This window comes from Grampus griseus (genome assembly GCF_964374135.1).
Source record: "Grampus griseus genome assembly, chromosome: 9".
NCBI classification, from domain to species: domain Eukaryota; kingdom Metazoa; phylum Chordata; class Mammalia; order Artiodactyla; family Delphinidae; genus Grampus; species Grampus griseus.
In genome coordinates this window covers 35,042,657-35,063,761 of record NC_139003.1, presented here as the reverse complement: position 1 = coordinate 35,063,761, position 21,105 = coordinate 35,042,657, and the positions used below count along the sequence as shown (strand labels likewise).

The following is a 21,105-nucleotide window of genomic DNA, read 5'->3' as shown; positions in this document are numbered from 1 at the left end:
ATAGCACTGATGTCTTCAAGGTTCATCTATTTTGTAACATCTGTCAGAATTTATTTCCTTTTTTAAGGCTGAATAATATTCCATTGTATACATATATCACATTTTGTTTATTCATTCGTCTACTTATGAACATGAATATGTAAACTGGGATTTTACTTTTCATGTATGGAATTCATTACAATCAAATCAACAAAGCATTATATTTATAGGCTACCTGGTAGGACATGGAGTTAAGGCCATTATGTGATTATAGGTATTTGTGTAAAAGGGAATCTGCTCACATGTAGGGTAATATTAGAACATATTTATTTGACCAGAACCTAGGCAAATAAAAATTCAGGTTAAAAATTCAGATTGAGTGCAAACATACTCACATTTTGAAAACTACCACTCAAGTTTCTATGCAAGCTATGCATTAGACTTTGTTTGTCAACAAAAATACAACATCTGTCAGAATATAGATGTAGTGTTTTAAGAAACAACATAGTGGGAGCAAACAGCCAGTTCTTTTTTGCTGGGGAAGTGATCCTAGAACTATTGCTTCTGACTTTCTTACAGTTGTTGCTTCTTTAATGTGTTCTGTTAGTGCCACTACTCACTCTGATGATGGGTAATGTCTACACCCCTCACAGGCTAAAATGAAGAAAATCAATTTCAGACTCACAAAGTATCCACAGAAGGCACAGCTTCTATGTCAGTAGGTCACTCATTTTCAGTACTGTGATACTGTAGCCCTATTATTGCTGTTAAAGAGAAAATTGGAAAAATCATTTGTAGGACTACTCAGGACTATGTGTATGTGTGTCTGTGAGGGGATTATTTTCCAGTGTTTGTTTCTTGATATCCACTGCTATAGATTAGTAGTAGTGCTAAATTATGGGAGGCATAAAAATAAATTAGGGGAAGTAAAATTTTCTTGTGTTGAGTATGTATTATATTGAATGTGTATTATAAAGGAATTATGATCAACAATTGAGGACAAAATAATTCTCCCTTTATTTTGGAGCAATCAGACCAATGATTAAATACTATATAAAGATAACACTAGCTTATTGTGTTTATCTGTACCTTTTGTATTTAGATATAATTGACATATAACTGTTTATCTGAACCTTAAATACCAGTGGATATTCTAGGTAAATAAACAAATAATTCATATACTTTATGTACAAGTTGCTGAGCTTGATATGGTTTAGAGCTTAAGGTATGCCCAGGGGTTTACAAGCAGACCAATATATAGTTGTAAGTTGTTTAGAGGGTCATGCTGTTGATATTTTGAATAGGGATAAAAAGAGAGAAAATAATTATTTGAGACAAAATTAACTGTAAAAAGGAAAGTGTTTTACATTTGTAATGAAAATTAAAGATGCCGGATGAGAAAGTAGAAGTGACAGTTAAGGATCTCCTTTTCCTTATTTATTAGTACATATTATTCTTGAGTTAAACAGTTTATATTTGATGTGCAAATTACATGATTCTATTGGGTTTGTTTCAGAATTTATTTTAATACCATTAAATTGTGATTCTACTAATATGAATCTCTTAAATGAGTTAATGCAGCTCTTTTTAATGTATTTTTAAAAGCCTTTTGGTCCTTCTGTTGTTCATGACTGTCAATAAAACAGGCATTTCAGAATTATATTTCCCCCCACCAGCATTAGGGATACATTTAAGGTTGTCCATCAGAGATTACTTCATTTCATAATCTAGAGCCATATGTTTTTAAGGTAATGATCATTCATTCATTCATTCAATTTCAGACAAATATTTAGAGCTTACTCATGGCAGATACTTCTATTTACAAATAAAAAACTCAAGAAAACAAAAAATTGTGATCAGTCTTAATGGAAGGAAAGATAATTCTGTAAAGTTGAATTTTCTGGGTTGTATTTGAAGAGTCAGCCAGAAACTCCACTTATTTTTAAAATACTGTAGTTGACTATCTCAGTAGACTTTCAAGTTACTCTTTATTTTTCCAGAAAGTAAACCATATTTATTTGTATCCTACCAGGTATAAGTTTTCATTTATATAATACAGAAATAGCTAGCTTATCGAGAATGCGTCATATTTCTATAACTGACTCAATGATAAATTAATTTTCTCATTCTATGATATAACATGACCCACACAAATAATAACTGTAGTTCTCTAACCATGTGTAAGGTATGTCTCTTTAAATACATTCTCTGAGATTTTGTACATAAATAGGCCAAATGAGAAAGCTATTTATGTTTTCAAAAACACATTGTATCCAGATATCTCAATAAATCTTTGTTAATCCAATAATTCTATGGAAGTTTTGGAAATAAAAATACATAGTGGAGTTGCTAAAATTAACATTTGAAATGATGGATACAGCCACGTTAAGAAAGTATAGAGTTTAACTACTTTCTCCCCTTTCATATAGGTACCTAAGTGCTTAGAAATTATCATCAGGAAAGTTCTTTGTAAGGAAGACTGATATTGGTTAATAAGAATCTAGCACGGTTGAATAATTGATTGAGAAACATTTTCAATAGCTAAGTGAGTATACGTGCAAATATTTTTGTCTTGTCTTTGGTATACTTCTGTGGCTCTTCAAATGGTACCCCTGAAATGGTTTTGTAAAACGTTAGGCTTGATATGCTGTGAAGAGTACTTTAAGATAATTCAGAAAACTGTATGAGAATGGGATTTTAGATTTCCTGCTGAATCTTCAGGGATATATGTTTAACTGTTGTGAATTCCTGGTGAGCTTCTTGTCAGTTTGGTTTGGTATCTGGGAAGCTCCAAGCGCAGTGCTTATACATCATAAATCCTCAATAAATGTTGGCCTACAGATATGTTTTTGTGGCTAAAAACCATTAGAAAAGAACCCACCAGATTATACTTGGAATCCAGTTCCCTACAGATTCTCATCTAAATAAAAATACACAGAAAAGGGTACAGCGCTGTCAAATTGCTGCTCTACCCTGTCAATTTTCAAGCTGTGTTTACATGAATATTTGAAAAAACAGTGTTTTTTAAAGTTTCTGGCAATATATTCATATAATCACAATCTCTTTTTCAATTCTAAAACTAATGATGCTTTTGTGATTTTTAGCTCACATAAATTTTATCACTTGTTGACCCTGATAAATTTGCTTTATTTCACACTGTATGGTGGTAAAATATCCACCAATTTTTGATTAAAAAATAGAAAGAAGAATTGGCGTAATAGATAGTTTTATCTATGAAATGGACTATTTCTTAGTGATTTGAATGCATTGGGGGCCTTTATATGAATCTCATCTTAGAGTTATAAGCATTCACCCGGGGCATAGAATAAAATAAACTCCCAGAATCAAATGATGATTAAGAATTATTGTCAGCAATACATAAACAACATAAGAGTTAGCTATCAGATAAACGATGACTGTTCTTTTAGTGAAAGAAAAAAAGAAAGAGAAGGTAATGTTTTTATTAAAGCTGCCAGCCTGAAATTTGAACAACCTATATTGAATTAGATACAAGATTATGTAAGAAAATTCAATCAAAGCATTTTGTTTCGTAACTTACATAGCTGTGTTGTTTTACTTTAATAAATGTATGGAATAGCTTCTGTAAACAGATGAAATAAGTACACCTGTGAAGTAAGCAGAATTGAAGAGAGATTCAGTACTGTAAAATGGGCATACCTCTTCACCTGATCTAGCTTCTTTGAACCTACATTCTGACTTTATTTTCTTTACTGACAATAAATTGACTTCAGAATCCATTGCTTGACCCAGTGCATTCCAGTGGAAGTGATTTTCTTAATCATTGCTCTCAACATGTACACACTGTTGTATTTAAAAGGATAACCAACAAGGACCTACTGTATAGCACAGGGAATTCAGCTCAAGGTTATGTGGCAGCCTGGATGGGAGGGGAGCCTGGGGGAGAATGGATGCATGTATACGTATGGCTGAGTCGCTTTGCAGTGTATTTGAAACTATCACAACATTGTTAATCGGCTATACTCCAATATAAAATAAAAAGTTAAAAAAAAAACATTGCTCAATTCAAGTTGCATTTCATTCAAGAGATTATATTTTCTGAAAAAATTTTTTTTTTAAATTTCGGGTTCTGGGTAGATTAGGTTAGATGATAGAAGTAGCTCAGTGTTGGTGGAACTTCCGCTGAATATTCAATTTGAGAAAACAGAAGTATTGGATAAAAAGCTGTGGATAGGCAGGAAGTAAGAGGTTCGTAAATCTAAGTAGCTTTAATATTAATCTAGCACTTATGAAACAAATACTGTATCCTGGGTGACAATATGCTGGTGTTACCCTTGAAAATTTTTTATGACAAACGTCAATATGCAGAGGATTCTCCTTATTGATAAATGAATTGTACTGTGGTAGAAGCCAAGAGAACTGGTATAAGATTAGGACTATGAATTTGTCAAGGAAGGGATTTGGGGATGGAATCATTTGACAGGTGGCTGAGAAAGCATGAAATTTCCAAGTCATCCAGGGTTATCAGACTCCTTATATAGTTGCGGCTGTGGATCCCTCAAAGGACTGGGAAATCCTACAACTCCCAATACGTTAAATCTTTCTTACATCCTTTTAAAGGCTTTCCCTAAGGTTGGAGTTCTGGTCCTGTAGACTGCCTGCATCATGCTTCTTTTGGTTCGAAAGAGATGGACCAAGCATCTCCAGCATCAAGAAAGCAGCTGCAGAGTCATTTTCATCCACGTTAAGGTTGTCCGCTTACTTCTCCAAGCCCTGTTTCCAGACTTGAGCATTATGTTATTTTTGTTGAAAATGAGACCTTCTTGTCACTGAAAATAGGAGAGGAAAATTAAAAAATTATAGATCCAGGGATTTGCTCTGAAGGTCATCAATGTTGATCTGCTATTCAACTCGGTATTGATATTAATAAAAACAATTATTGGTCAACATCAAAAGGAATGAGCATACTTACTTTCTTATACAAGTAAAACGGAAAGGAGGGAATTACCATAATAGGAAGGGATGAGCAAGAGAATAAAAGGAAACAGAGAAAGAAAGCACTTTTGTCTCATGCATTTTTTTAAGGCTTAGGCATCTTACTACAATGAAGGACGTGAAAGGAAATCTGATCTATGTGTTCTTTGTAATATGAGTGTTTAAACCTGCTTTACTAATTCTACTAGTAGCACTCTTGAATTTTTCTTTGCCATTTTCCTCTAATTTCGTCTTATACTCTCAGTCAAAAACAACAATAAAAACTAAAGTGGTTTTTGAAGAAATTCTCTTTTATTAACTTAGTGCTGTGTTTTTTGAGCTCCCACTGAGCACATGCCTCTGTAGAACTAATTAAAGTCACCTCTAGCCTGTGTTTGAACCCAGGAGCTTGTTTTCAACCTATTACCTATGGTTGTAAAAGTTTTTGAATTTAGGGTCAGAATTCATACTTTACTTTTATTGCCTGAAGTGCTTTTTTCCCTTCTCCAATTTTTAATATTTTACTCTATTAGTAATGGTGTCAAGAGTACTGTGTGGTTTTTCTTTCTTCCACAACCTGTTAGAAATAGTAAACAGTATTTATGTCATTTTGGAATTTATTATTCAGTTTGATTTATAGAAGCATATATTTGAATGTTTATGGTTTATATGACTTTAATAGTTCTCATTCAAATAACTGACAATTATTATTATAAAATAGCTCCACTAAGGTTGAAAGGTTTTTTTATGAAAGTTACGTGTTGTGTAAAAAGTGAGTTATGCTCACTTGATGAACCTTTTTTCTAACTTTAAATGTCATCAAAATTATTTACTTCCAGTAATTTTTTTATAAAACATAGAGAAAAATTTCAATATACTCAAAAGTCTCCAGCTTTTAGAATATAAGAATTATTCTTTTTGTTACTTCATGAGAAATTCAGAAGGGCATTTAGTTCCAATTCAGACAGAGGTGTCACCTTCTACTCCTGCCACATAAATAATTATTTTCACAAGACAAATTGCTGTTATAGTTGGTATCACCCCATGCTTACTTTTGCTTACACGGTATCACATTTTAACTTAGGATCTATCTTTGGCTTCGGGGAATATCATTCATTCAGAAGCGTATTTATTGCATGTTTAACCAGTCCTTCCGCAGTCAGTAGAGAGAATATCTTTTATCTCTGTGTCTCCAGCAGATAGCAAACCTGGTACTTAGGAGGTGTTCAGTAACTGCAATGATTGAAGAGGAAGAAAGTCTTTTATGCAATTAACCATTGTTGTTCAGCAGATATAAAATTTTGGTTATGCAGGATAAATAGATTTTAGAGAGCTGCAGTACAGCATTATGCCTACAGATAACTGTACTGTATTGTGCACTTAGAAATTTATTGAGCCAAGATCTCATGTTAAATGTTCTTACTACGATGAAGAATAGAAACAAATGAAATTTGATTTTAAAGTGTTTTTACGTATTTGTGTAAATATGGTCATGTATTTTTACACAGTTCCACCCGGCGGCTCTGACTTTTGCTCTGAGTGAAGTCTAAGAGAGCAGAATCCTTCATGTAACTGACCTAGCATTACTTCTACCTTTAAATTAATTAATGCTAATTGTAGTGAGCTCTCTATTATTTCTGTGGGCAGCGTTTCACAGCGTTTAGCCTTTGTGGAACCAGCTTTAAAAAATTTTAGTTATGTCCTTTCTTGATATTTGCAACATCTGTACAAAATGATAATGATATGATGTTCCTCTCATGTAAATGCCTGATGCAAAAAGAAAAAATGCCGGTTGCAAAACACCTTCCAAACCCTTCATAAATTTTTGTAGGAATGGAATAACTATTCATATAGAATATGGACTCCCTTCTGAATAATTTTAAGAAAACCTTTCCCCATTCCTCCAAAGCCTATGATTGTTTCTTTTATGCTATTAGCGTATATCCACATTGCCCAACAACTGGAATTAAACCTATGAGTTTATTGCTCTGCTGGGGTTTGGTTGTTTATTTTCTCTTCCCTGAAACATTGGTTATACTATCAGCCTTTGTAACCAATGGTCAATTATTACATTCTCAGATGTGGTTATAGTTAACTAGTTTGTTTTGAGATAAGAAAATAATTCTTAGGTTTCACCATTCTCTGAGAAGACCTATGCTGAATTTTCAAAATTATAACCACATCTGTGTGAAAACAGTATCTAAAATGTTAGTGTAATTTTTACTTTTGAATGTCAGTTACACATTATGACCTATATAACAAATGCATTTTGTTTATTTACTTCAGATTTTGCGTATATTTTTCCAAATCATGATGTTCACTAGACAGAGGATTTTGTATTGTGCTATTTTGCAGTAGAATTCAAAAGACACTTTTTTTTACACTTAATGTTTGCACAGTGTATTTTTTTCTCTTGTTTAGAAAACAATTGAATGATAGTATTTCTTTTAGGACATATCTTCATTTTTATTAATTAAAAGACAGGAGAGTAGAAACAAAGAGTTCCAAGTAACACATTAGAAAACTAAATCTCTTTCTTGAGTATCCAGGAGCTCCTAGGAAAATATAAATACAGCAAAATTAAACCACCTAGTAATTGTTCACTTCATCTAATACAGTTCCTTAAAAGAAGACAGTTCAAACGCTCTGGGAATGTTTGAGTGATGCTGTCCTCTCCTACCACAGCAAACCTTAAATAAATTTGCAATCCCGTTTAAAAGGCTAGAAGAAATTAGAAAAGGGAGTGTTTGTAATTGTGAACTTTTATCCAGGACATCTTTGAGTGTCTTAGCTTAAATTGGATGCTGCCCCTGTGTGTATATACATACACACACACATACACACATCATATTTCTCAACACACTGAAACCATCATCCTTTATATATTCCTCATTGTACTGCACACTACATGAGAGCAGGGTTGTGGCTTTATCTCAGAGCCCGGACAGTGCCTGGCATATAGTCAGCAACCAATACACGCATGTGAATGTGTAAATGTAAGAGAGTCCTCATTTGCCTCTCTGGCTCTGCTTTTGCCTTTTCCAATTTCTTAGTTTTCTTTACTGGCTTAAGTTTTTTTTGTTTTTTTTCTTTGTTTTTTTTAATTAAGCTTTTCCCCCCTTATCCAGTTAAGTGATCATTTGATTCTTAAGTTATCATTTGGTGTATAATTAAGTGGTCATTATGATCACTGTGATCAATACTCTGTGACATGTTTTGTTTTTTTCTTGAGGTTTAAGTTACTAAAATAATATATGCTTATTAAAATAAAATCTGTATGCTGCAATGATGATATGTTCTTTGTTTATTTTTAAAATTAGCTTCTTGCTTTTTCTTTTGTATTTAAAATTGACTTTGGTCAAAGAAATACATGTACAGAGTTAAAAAAATCAAATAAAACAGAAGGCTTATGTATTATAATGAAAAATAGCAGACCTCTGCCTTGTACCTTCCCACTGCCCAGTCCAGCTATACAGAAGCAACACGTTTCTGGTGTTTACATCCGTAGTTTTAAATGATATTCTTATTGCCATTTCTTGATTTATCAGTTTTCAACATTAATTTTGATTAATGAAAATGGAGAAACTAGTGGGAGAGAAAGACATGTCAATACAAAAGTGAAATTAAAACTAAGCTGATATATGCTATACTAGAGCTCAGCACAGGGTGTTTTGGGTCCATAAAAAACAGGTTGACATTTTAGGTTTTCCAGATTGCTTTTAAGAATAGCTGTATTGTTTATGCTTCCATCAGCAGTAAACAAGAGAGTGCTCGTCTTTCTGCATTCTTGCCAACACTGGGTAGAACCCAGCATTCAAATTTATGCTATTCTGATGACAAGTGGTGTCTCATTGGTTTTTAATTTGCATCTTCTTGATAACAAGTGATTTTGAGCATTTTAAACTATACTTGAGAGCTATTCTGTCTTCCCCTTATAAGAAAGTATACCGTTTTAAGTATTGTGCTTATTTTTCTATTAGCTTCTTCTGAGTATTTATTCTAATATTGATTCCTTGTTTGTGTTAGGTCTTCTCTCAGTTTATCTGTGAAATTTACCTATGGTATTATTCACTGAAAAATTTTCATTTTGACTTAGCCAAATCCATCAATTTTATGCCTCATTATTTATGCTTTTTGGGTCTTGTTTCAGAATTGCTTTTTACTTCTAATTCTCAGAAAGACTCGCCTAAATATTTTCTATTAGCTTTGAAAAGATAACTTTCACATTTAAAACTCTTTAATCTAGGTGGAATCCAAATTTGTATATGGTGTGAAATAAGGAGCTAAGTTTACTTTTTGCCATATTCTGAGACTATTTTTCTTTCTCCATACAATAAGTCAATAGCAACCTTTTCTTTTACTTTTGATATCATCCTTATCATACATAAAGGTAGCATTGATATGTGGATTTATTTCTGAACTCTATATCTCAGTGTCTGTTTCCGGCCTTGTAGTGTATCCTAACGTTTGGTAGAGTGGGTTCCTTCTCTTTGCCCTTCATTTTTTAATTTAACTTTGATAATGATAGACCTTTTATAGCATATACTTTAAAATGTGTTTTTAGGTTTTCTTTAAAAATCTAGAACTTATAGATTGATTTAGGAAAAATTGATATCCATGAATACAGGAAGGGGGAAAATAAGCCAATATGGAGTTAGGAAATAATTTAGACGGCTATATTTTAATAAGAAATCTTTTGGTGGCATATAGCAGGCAAGAAATAATTATGGAAGAAAGATTAACACAAGGAAAGTCAAGGGTGGAGCCTGCTCCTATGCAAAATTTTGTCATTGAGAGAAATATAGAGAACAGAAGCAATAGAGGAAGAATGCTAGAATGTTAACAACAGGAGTTTGAATTACCTACATTTCTGTGACTTTGAGTTACCTAATACTTAAGATTAACTAAAACAGTGATTTCAAGTTATGCTTTGTGGTATAACTAAAGCTTCGTGGAATACTTCCAGGGAAACTGGGGAGAGAATAGTGGTGGAACTGAGTATTTGGGGTCCTGATTCAACCAGAATGTTTCGTTTCTACCTGTTTAATTAATTGATCTCTCACTAAGATTGCATTGGAAGAAAGGATTTTTAGCCAAAAGTGTTTGGACATGATTTAAATAAAATTACTGAAATGCCTAAATGTTCAACAGATATGGCATATGATGTCATTCATCATTTTCAATGCCTGTGGCAGACATTGCTAATTGAACACAGTACTCTTTCCTGTAGTAGACTTAGATTTAGTCTCCCTACAGCTTTTCGTGTGGTCCCTACCAGTCAGTCAGAGTTGTTTTATGAGTCGAAGTCCATTTGCTATCTATACACTAAGTCCTATCATGTTGTTGGACCTTCAGAACATTTATTTTAGCCTAAGAAATGTATGGGCTAAATCATTCAGATTAAAGAAGTAAGAGACTAGAAAAGAGAGTGGTTAAATAGGAAATGGGTATGGAAAATATAAATTCAAATAAGTATTAGTGTAATACCCTTACATTGTGATTATAAGGAGAAAATGCTTACTACCAATTGGTTAATTGTGGAAAGGCCTACAAAGCTCATTAAGTATGTGCTGAAGAGGCAGTTGAAATCAGCCATGTTTTCGGTTGGGAACCTTGAGACATAAATGATTTTATTCTATAAATTGCAAAATTTAATCATCAAAAGTTTAAACTTGGCAAATCAATGTAAGAGTCGGAAGTAAAATCTGCATTTCTTAGAAATGTATCTAGTGCTGCTTCTGCGGTCTTTGCCTTGTACCAAACAATGGATTTAAAGTTCTCTAAATTAAAATGTAGAAAAGTAATTTTATGCGCGTTTGAAGATTCACAAAGCAATGAATGCATTATGCTTGAATGTGTTTTATGTTCTATGAAGTCATGGAACTAATTGGGACATAAATGCAAACTTAATTTTCAAAGCAGTGACAATTATTTGTCTCTGTTAACAGGGCTACTCTAATGTGATGCTGGGATTGAATTTACCTAGGGCTCCATATCAAGGTTGACTCGAAAGTCTTGTGGAAGATCTGGAAGAAATAGGTAAGTAATCTTTCGGTGATAAGTCTCTTTTGTTCGTTGTGCTTATTTTTGTTTTTCTGATACTTATTTTGTCCTTTAATTTTTGGGTTAAATATCTTTGCCCAAAGGTTAAAAAAATTGTCAGTGAACCGTAGAGACATATCAAGGATGGCAATAGGAGTTTTTACCACTGTCTCTTCTCTTGGGTTTTTCGTTTCACGCCTTGCTGTGCTCCTTCTTCCTTTTAAAACTGGTCTCACTTTGGTTTTTGAAAATTAACACAAATTTACGTGGAATGTGAATCTGGTTTTGAAATACTGAAAGGAAATGACTAGACAAGAAAAGTGTTTGGAGTATTTTCTGTTACCATTCTGCTGACCTTTTATACTGATGTTTTCAATATTATTTTATTAAGGCCCAGGTGATATTGAGGTTTTTGGGAGGATCTAGAAATGTCAGCAACTAAAGAGTAGAATACTAGTCATGATTTTTTCTTGAAAGTTTGATTTTCTTAAATAAACTTTTTGAGACCTAGCAAGTCAGCTGTTTAGAAAGCACTTGTTTACTTTTTAATGTTATACTTCTTTGAATCTAATGGTAGTTTTCCTTGGTATTTACAATGTCAATTTAGATAACTTTAAATCCATTGTTTGGTACAAAATAAGGACCACAAAGACAGCATGAATTGCATTTCCAAGAAATGCAGACTTTATCTCCCACCCTTACTCTATAAAGTTTCTGTGAAATTAGTTTTTCAGTGTCATTCTTGACTATGGTATCAATCAAGCAGTGTGTTATAGGTGGCCAAATCTGTAATAATATGCTTATAAAAAGAAAACTGAAAGAAATTCTTGATGAGTTTACATCATTTTTCTCTCCAGTCTTTACCCCCAAAGAGAGGGGAACCCTGGTGCCCTGACTTCTTCAGATTTCTTTGTTTTTCTTGCCCATTCCACCCCAGAATTCTTTATCAGGCGGGTTCGCCATAAGTGTAGGAAGTGTCTCAGGATCCTCACCAGAATTCTTTATCAAGGGGTTCACCATAAGCATAGGACAGGTCTCAGGATCCTCACTGTGATGACTGCATTGCTCTAACCTTTTCTAAAACTTTCTCTAGATAGAGACTCCATATCTTCCCTGAGAGATTTTTGTCAATGTGCTTGAATTGTATAGTCAATTATTTCTCAGGTACTGTTTTGCCTATGGAATTTTTCTTGTTTTGTACCAACTTTATAATTTTGTCAGACATACAAGCAAAACGATTCCGCATTTATTTAGCATGTAAGATTTTTGAAACACTTTGGCAACTTTTTACTTCATTTTGCTCTTTAATTAAACTTATTAATTTTACTCTTGCATTGCTTATGATGTAAGTAAGGTTGACCTTATTAGTCATTGTTTAGTAAGTGGAGAAACTAAAAGACAAAGAATTTCAATGACTTGGAAAAAGTAGTATAGCTTGTTGTGATCTTATAGCTAATAATGAACTGTTAAGTGTTATTAGAACCCATACCTGCTTATGCTCAATCTTTCTTTTTTCTGAGTTAGTGATTTATGCTTACTTTAGACAATGGTTATGTTGATATATCTCATCTTTGTAAGACCTTTTATATTTAAATTCTCATTTGTTGAGTAGTAACAGGACATTTGTTTTAGTAATAGCCGGGGGATTTTAGGTTTATAAGTAAGAGTTGCCTGACAGTGAACATCATGGAACCATGAAAGAAATGACTTTTAGAAAATAGAGAGTCTTTTTCCCAGAAGGGTACGTAATTGTGTATGTATGAAAATACATAGCCATTTTCAAGAAATACTAATTTTCTTCTTCCCTTACCACTCCTCTGTTCCTTTCCCCCAGAAATCCCTAAAGTAAATACTCAGTTGAATCTTCCTATTTTCGAACAATTATACCCATTTTACCTCTCAGAGAGGTTACAGAACCTGACCTAGGTTATACTTCTGAAACGGGAACTAAAATATTTCGCACAACTTCCAACTGAGAGTGTTTGTGTATATGGGTAAATGGTTAGTTGAGTGTGTATATGTATATTTTACTTCATGATATTTACAATTATTTCCAGAGTTTCTATTGTAAGAATATTAAATCCAAATAAAAGATCAGTTTTAGTTATTTCAGTGGAGTAGAAATAAACTTCATTCATATACTTAGAGAAAATTGCTGTAAGTTTCATATAGAAAATTGCTGTAAGTTTCATAAATACTTGCTAAAAATTAGGCATCATACCTGACAAAATATTTGCTCTAATTTTAAAATTATTGAAAAGTAAATGAACTGTACAGGAAGATGATTTGGCCTAGGAGGGGCTGGGCAAGTGTTCAAATACATGGTGTGCATACATTTCTTGGCAAAATGAAACAGAGTGAATAAGACTGTAAACAAAGAGGCTATAGAGTGTAGCTGTTGAGAATGTAAGCTTGGAAATCAGATTGCCTAGATTTGAATTATGGTTCCAAAACAAACCTACCGTATGTGAAACCTTGGACAAGTCATTTAACTCTCTAACACTTAATTTCTGAATCTGGAAAAAAGAGATAGTAATACCTACTTTATAGAATCGATTTGAGGACTAAATGTTTGAATACATATGAAGGCCATAGTAAGCATTTTTTTTTTTTAAAGTTAGCTGTTGTTTTGTTCTCCATTATATTAATCTCAAAGTTTGACTGTATTATCCAGGCCACCTGGTCAGTATACCCAGAATACCATTCTAACTTTGGTCCATGAAATGGTAAAAAGGAACTAATTTGTAAATGTACATTCTGTGATTTGATTAGCATGTGTATTAGTTTTTGATTGCTATATAAGATGTTACATATTTTAAAGCTTAAAACGACATACATTTATTATCTTAACAGTTTCCACAGGTCAGGAGTCCAGGCATGGCTTAGCTCAGGATCTTACAAGGCTACTCAAAATATTGGCCAGGCTGCATTTTCATTTGGAGTTCAGGATCCTCTTCCAAACTTACTGGGCTTTGGCCGAATCTAGTTCATTGCATTTGTAGGACTGAGATCCTCAGGTCCTAGAGGTTATCCACAGTTCCCAGCCATGTGGCCCGCTCCATATGCAGTTCACATCATAGTTGCTTGCTTCTTTAAAGTCAGTAGGAGAGTTCCTACTAAATGCTAGCAAAATGGAGCCATATATGTATGTGTGTGTATATGTATTAACATAACCATTGAAATAACATCCCATAAGCTTTGCCATATTCTATTAGTTAGAAGCAAGTCACAGTCCTGCCTACATGCAAGGAGAGGGAATTATACAGGGCATGAATGTGGGGACCACACTAGAGTCTGTCTGCCACAGCATGTTGAATTTCTTAATTTAAAATCCATTTAACCTATTATTTTAGGGTTTTTTACAATTATGTAAGATTTAATAAAAAAGGAATATTGTCACTAACTGTAAAATTTTATTCTCAGTTATGTTCACAGTATAAATCCTAACAGGCCATTCCTCCCTGCCTAATACTGATCCATTATTTTAAGCTGGCTAACCACCAGACTAAAACAGCCTGCCTTGGTATTTAATACTCTCCAGGATCTGACAAAACCCCAGTATCCGACATTTCCTCCCCATAACACTGATATGTATACCTTGAACTACGTGCCTTACACTTGCCCACATCTTTGTCAATGCATACCCTACTGTTTCTTTCCCTTTCTCCATGCCTGTAAAGCACATTTACATCTCTACTTCTTCCATTACATACTTCCTTGTTCTTTCCTCCTTTTTAGGCAACCCAGGACTTTTTCTGCATAATATCATGTGTGTATTTCCTGTAGCCTTGCACAAAATAGCATCTTAAAAAATATTCTCTAAATATATGAAATACCTCCTTGATTCAGAACAGTGGTTGATTTGAGGATCATATTTCAAAGGATGTTCTTTATAAATTATCCACTCTTACACTGACTCAGTAATCTGAAGTGTACCTCAATCAACCCTTAAATGACCTTTAGGAATCCAGTACAACTTACGTATTTGGAACTGATTGCACATGGGAAGAATGTGAATGTTTATTGTCCAGAGGCTGGGCTGTGGTAGGCAGCCTCTAAAATGGACCTTAATGATCCTCTTCTCCTAGTTTTCTTACAACTGTATTTTTCCCTCCCACATTTACCAGAGTTGCTCATTCTTGCTGATAGAATAGAATATGGTACAAGTGATGGGGTTTTGCTTTTCAGATTGGGTTATACAAGATATTAGGACATCTGTTTCGGGTGTTCTTACTTGTTTCTGTTTCTCTCTGTTTCTTCCTCGCTCTCTCGCTCTCTCTCTCCCACCCTCCCTCCCTCCCTCTCCCCCTTCCTCCTTCCCTCCCTTTCTTCCTCCTCCCCTTTCTCCCTCTCTTTCTCTCTCTTCCTTCCTCTTTCCTTCCCTTCCTCCCTCTTTCCCTCCCTTCCTTCTTTCTCTCTTTCACTCTCTCTCCCTTCCTCCTTCCCTCCCTCTCTCCTTCCCTTTTTTTCTCTCTCTCCTTTCCTTCTTCCCTTCCTTCCTCCCTCCTTCCCTTTCTCCCTCTCTTTCTTTCACTCTGTCTCTCACTCTCAGTCTCGTGACCTGTTCTGGGGGAGGCTAGTTGCCTTGGAGAGGTTCACGTGGTGAGGATCTATGCCCTCTTGCCAATAGACATGGAGGAACTGGCAATACCCTGCATCTTCTTGAGGAACCCTGAGCCTAAGCCACCCAGCCGAACTTCTCCTGGATTCCTGATCCTCAGAAAATGTGACATAATAAATGTATTTTTTTGTCAAAACCTGCTAAATTTGGAGGTAATTTGTTATGTAGCAGTAGATAATTAATACATTTAATATTATATTACCCCTAAAAATTATTTCCACTAATTTCATTACTGGCCTGGACTTTGCAGGGAATACAAGGATTAATGGTATACTGAATATGTGGTCTCTAAAGTAAATGTAATGGGGTAGGCATGCATGTTTATAAGAAAGTGAGCCAAGTGAGAAGAAAATGTGAAATGTTTAGGTTTCACCTGGAATACTGATTTTATAATACGCAGAGGCCACTTTTAGTCTCTTGTTCATCGATCACATTAGTGTTGGAGAGTCATGCTTCCTGGGTTGGTCTGGGTAGGTCTGGGTGCTGGTCTGGTACTGGTTTTCTTACAGAAGAGCTGTTTGGAATAGTTAAAAACACTCTTACCTTTACAGAATCTGAGTTTCAAGAATCTATTCTACTAATCTGTCATGCTAGTTTTCCATTCTTCTCCTTTAATGTCCTTATAGAGTTGTAAGGAATAGCATTACACGAAAGCATCTAGATATATGTACACATAATTGGGGTGCTGTACTTTGAAATGTAAAATTAGAAGAAGAATACATTTGGTCTCCAGAAAAATGAGTTGAGAAGTATGTATCAGCAAGTAATAGAACAACATTCTTGTATAAATTCACATTAAACCGTCATTCGAAATTTTCCTCCTATTGATTATACTGTGATGATAGAACCTGGGCAAAAATACAGCATTATATTAAAAAAAAAGGAAAAAAATGGAAATTTGTTCCTATAAAAAAGAGAGTTTACATTTATTGTTTTAAATTTGTGGGTTGGTGTGATCCACTAGTCAAATTTTTGATACCATTATACAAAATAGCAAAATATGGATTTTTAACTGGCCTGCTTTTCAATTCAACTGAACATTAAGTACTTTTGTAATGGTCTTATTTGCTGGGAAGAACACCATTACAATAATCTGCTTTTTACAGCCCATATCAAATATGAACCAGCATCACTTATTACAAAGTCTGTACTTTGGGAGACATTTTCACGGTATCTAACAGGACTGCCCCACATTTCTTGGAATTAGTCTTTAATGATATCATTTTCCAAAATGAGTTGTTGCTCAAACGTACTGACTGTTTTGTGGTTAAAATCTAATCCAGCGGCTATATTTAAAATGTCATACAAATCTGTAAGGAAGGGTCCACTGAAACTACTGTTGTATTAGTGATGGCGTAAAAATGTTACAGAAGAAATGCTATGCAGTTTGAGTGTTTTTAGGGTTTTTTTCCCCTCTATAATATCCGAGGGGTGAGTATGAAACTTCATTTTTAACTGTTGGCATTTCAAGTTTTTACTACTGGCTGCTGGAGTACAGAGGACTATTACTCTGGTGTAATAGTAGGTGTCATATAAAATAAAGTTAGAGTCTGAAGCCTCCTTTTAGCTGTCAGCCTTATGAAGGAGTTCTTCATGTGTTGAACCCAGCACCTGGTATTGTGTAAGCGATGCTTGTGATAGGCTGGGGAGAGTTTTCTTTCTCTTCACTGTGCCTTTATTAGGCCTCGCTCACATTTTTGCCATTGCTCTGCCTTATCCAACTTTCTAGCTGCAACTCAGAGCACAGTAGGTCTAATATAGATTGACGCCTTTGCCTGAAGACTGATTGAAACCTGTGTTTCAGAGTTGCTAATGCTCACTGAACCATTTTATTGAAGATAAAGTAAATAAAATAGATTGCCGTATGAGAATTCTCTGAAATCAAATGGAATAATTTGGCAGGTTTAAGCCCATGAAGAAGGCAAAGCAGTGAAACAGATGTGAATACTTCTCATGTTCAGTATATCAAGGGAAAAATATTCTTGTTATATTGGGCCTAAATATTCATTCTTGTCCATACAATTAAATGTTAAGCATAAGTCTCAATTGCCATTTTATTTTTGGTCTTAAACAGTGGGTCCTCTGCATGAAAGTAATATGGATAAGAACTTTTGAGACTACAATACTGTGATGATTTTTTCTTTGTCTTTTTCTGACACTTAAATGCATGGATCAGTAGCCTCAGAGAGTTTAATAAACAACACGAATGGATTTGCCAAAGCGCACTCTAGATTCATAAGGTTGGAAAATAACCGTAAACCTTAGTCTACTAAAAGATGCTAGTGAACTTGAGTGTTTTATTCATTAATTAAAAATATGTGTTCACATGAAAACACCCTTTTTTGGACACTGTCCTGTGATTTTTTTTTTCTTTTTTGAATACAAGTGTTAGATTTATATGAAGAATTTTAAAATATTTATTTTGTATATATTATCATCTGAAATAATCTTGAGGAGGAATAAAGAAGTTACAGTGACCTTAGCATCTGGAGTTCTATGAGATTTTGATGACAGTAGCATATGATGCCATGATAACATGTATTGACATATTTAATTTGTAAAATACAAGGATCTGAGCACCTGTGTGAAAATGTGTGGAAAGACTGATGCAGGGAAATGAAGATCTGTTATTTGATTGCCTGGGTCAGATTAAAAGTAAATATTTATAGAAGAAAAATCAATAAAAGGGTTTTGTTAGAAAAGTTTCTGAACTTGCTAATTAAAGACAGCATTTCTCTTCCACGTTATAAAGAATCTGTCACGTTAATAATTTCTTCTGTAATTTCTCTTGTGGCTTCTCCAAATTCAAGATAACTTCAGTTTATACCCTCTTAAATATTTAGTTCATTTTAAAAAAATCTGCTAATATATTTTATTCATTTATTTCTCAGGTAATGATTCATGCTTAATTTTAGTTATAGTCATTAAATACATGTTTTCTTGTCTCTGGGTACCCAGTAGTTTTATCAGTTCTCACAACTATGAACTATTTATGCCATAATGATTTCAACTGTCATCAGTTAGATGTAAAGCATACGTGACACTCTCATATTAGCAATGAGCCATCTTAAAGAAATCTTTGACACTCTTTTTTGACCTCTTAAGTAATATTATCAGTTAATAACTGCTTGATTCTTAACCATAAATGTGACCCTTTTTCCTCCATAGGGTTCAGTAAGGTTCAGGGTGACTCTGAGAGCATGCAAGCCTGAATGGAATAAACATGCTTCATGTTCTCTTGTGAGTGAACTCAAAGAGACGTTACTACATTTCAGTTTTCCTCATGTAGCAAGGCTATAAGTATAATCAGCTACCCAATATTTATTAAATAATTTTATATTCCTAGTGTTCTAGTGCCCTTACATTTTATATTTGTTTTCTTCATTGTTCTAGTCTGTACATATTTCTCTCTGATTAACCAGTAATGTTAAAGTTCATTCCTCTCTCCAGAACTGCATCTCATTTACTCTGGACTCAAACCATTTATCTGCTTTGACATTTTGGTTTTCATTGTGAACTTGCCTTCAGAAAATCATGTGTAAAGAAGTTTTCTTGAAATGAGGAGAGCATTACACTGAGACTCTGAGAAGCCTTAGTCCCTTATAAATATATTCTAGACATTTAGCAACATGCCAAACTGAAAATGAGAGGAACTTGTAGTAAAGAGGTGCATTTAGTGTGTCTGTTTCTGATCCTACCCTTGATTTCTTTATACCCTACTTTTTTTCTCTCTGGTCACCCCTTGTTCCTTTGCACTTAATTCTACTTTTCATAATACTTTATTGTCTCTTTACATTGCTAGTTTTGAGATTGTATGTGTCCTTCTAGCATTAGAATCTGGTCCCTCAGACAGCAGCCTGAGCTCCACATGATGATGATGGGGATGATGGGGATGATGATGATGATGATGATGATGATGATGATGATGATGATGATAGCTGACATTTAAATTATTTAGTACTGGTACTCTTCTAAGATTCACCAGTATTAACTCTTTTAATTCTCACAACCTATGAGTTAGATACTTCTGAGGTAGAGACCGTTATTGTCCCCATTTTACAGGGGAAGGAGTGGGGCCCAGAGAGTTGCACAGTTCATGTGTGGCAGAACTAGGATATGAGCTAAGGCAGACTAGGTCCAAAGCCCTTTAATGCTCTGTTGCCCAGGACTGTTGAATAGCCCTTCTTCTCTTGTGGTTCTTACTTATGGCCCAAAACGCAGTGTGTATTTAAGCATAAAGAGGTTTATGATGCAGTTTTTTTTTTGTTTTTTTTTTCTTTTTTGTTTTTTCCGGTACGCGGGCCTCTCACTGTTGTGGCCTCTGCCGTTGCGGAGCACAGGCTCCAGACGCGCAGACTCAGCGGCCATGGCTCATGGGCCTAGCCTCTCCGCAGTATGTGGGATCCTCCCGGACCGGGGCACGAACCCGGGTCCCCTGCATCGGCAGGCGGACTCTCAACCACTGCGCCACCAGGGAAGCCGGATGCAGTTTATAGTTCTGTATATTAAATGCTTGGAGGCTAGCACAATCCAAATGAGTTAACTTCTGAATTATAGAATATATTTTTAAATAAAGCACTTCTTTCAAATGGAAAAACATGGACTAAGGTATGAAAATATTAGTAAGAATCCATAAAATCTGTTTAAGAAGTTGGTGAGAATGAGTTGTAATGAGTGTCTCAGTCAATATAAAGGGATTGCTTCATAATTACTCTAAAATTTTATTAGGCTGACTATGCATCCTGAAACCTTATTTTTATTTTCACTGTAGGTTTAGCAATTTTCCTTTATAATTGTAACAAAGATACGTTAGAAGTTAATTCTGAAATCTTAAAAATATACAACTAGTAGCTAGACAGCTGTATTATACATCATCCAGGACATTTTTGAGAGAATTATTATTATTAATATTATTAGTTACCCTAGACAACAGGTGTGCCTTGGAGTTGTCTTAGGTGAAGACGTATAGTCACTTTGCTTGAAGTAGACACTACTGGTTGTTGCTTGAACATCCTTTCTCTGTTACCAGAACCCTGATGTTGTTGAGATATACGTCATTACTCCGCATAGCATATACTTCATGGGAAACTGACCCTATCCCCAGTTCCAATGTGTGGATACTGACTAGTTTAGGCCAATTATGATAATTCTATTCCCTAGCCAAGAATTTTTTTTTTTTTTTGCCAAGAATTTTTAATTTATATTATATTATTAAATTAAAATATTAAATAATGTTAGATAACTTCATTAAACTTATATAAATAAATGCATTTGATATTTGATTAATTAATTTACTATATCTGGAGCCCTTTTTACCTCTTGACCAAGTGAGATAGTAACTTTCTATTCTACTTAATCCTTTATTGTTTAGTTTTTTTGTTACTTGAAGCTGTAAATATTCTGATATACTCATTTTAATCATTATTTGAGGAGTTGGACCCTAACCGGACTTTCACTCTATAGGAATCTATTTGCATAATACAGGGTGGGCTTAGGCAAGAGGACTAAGG

At 34.3% G+C, this 21,105-nt stretch overlaps 1 protein-coding gene across 2 annotated transcripts in view; it reads left to right on the top strand.

The window, feature by feature from the left end:
• The window catches only part of FOXP2 (forkhead box P2), a 528,540-nt gene that overhangs the window by 154,439 nt on the left and 352,996 nt on the right, over nt 1-21,105 (top strand). For both annotated transcript variants that reach the window (XM_082662359.1, XM_082662358.1), the window contains exon 3: nt 10,881-10,971. The gene's annotated coding sequence lies outside the window, so the exon portion shown is untranslated. The remainder of the gene's footprint in view (nt 1-10,880; nt 10,972-21,105) is intronic.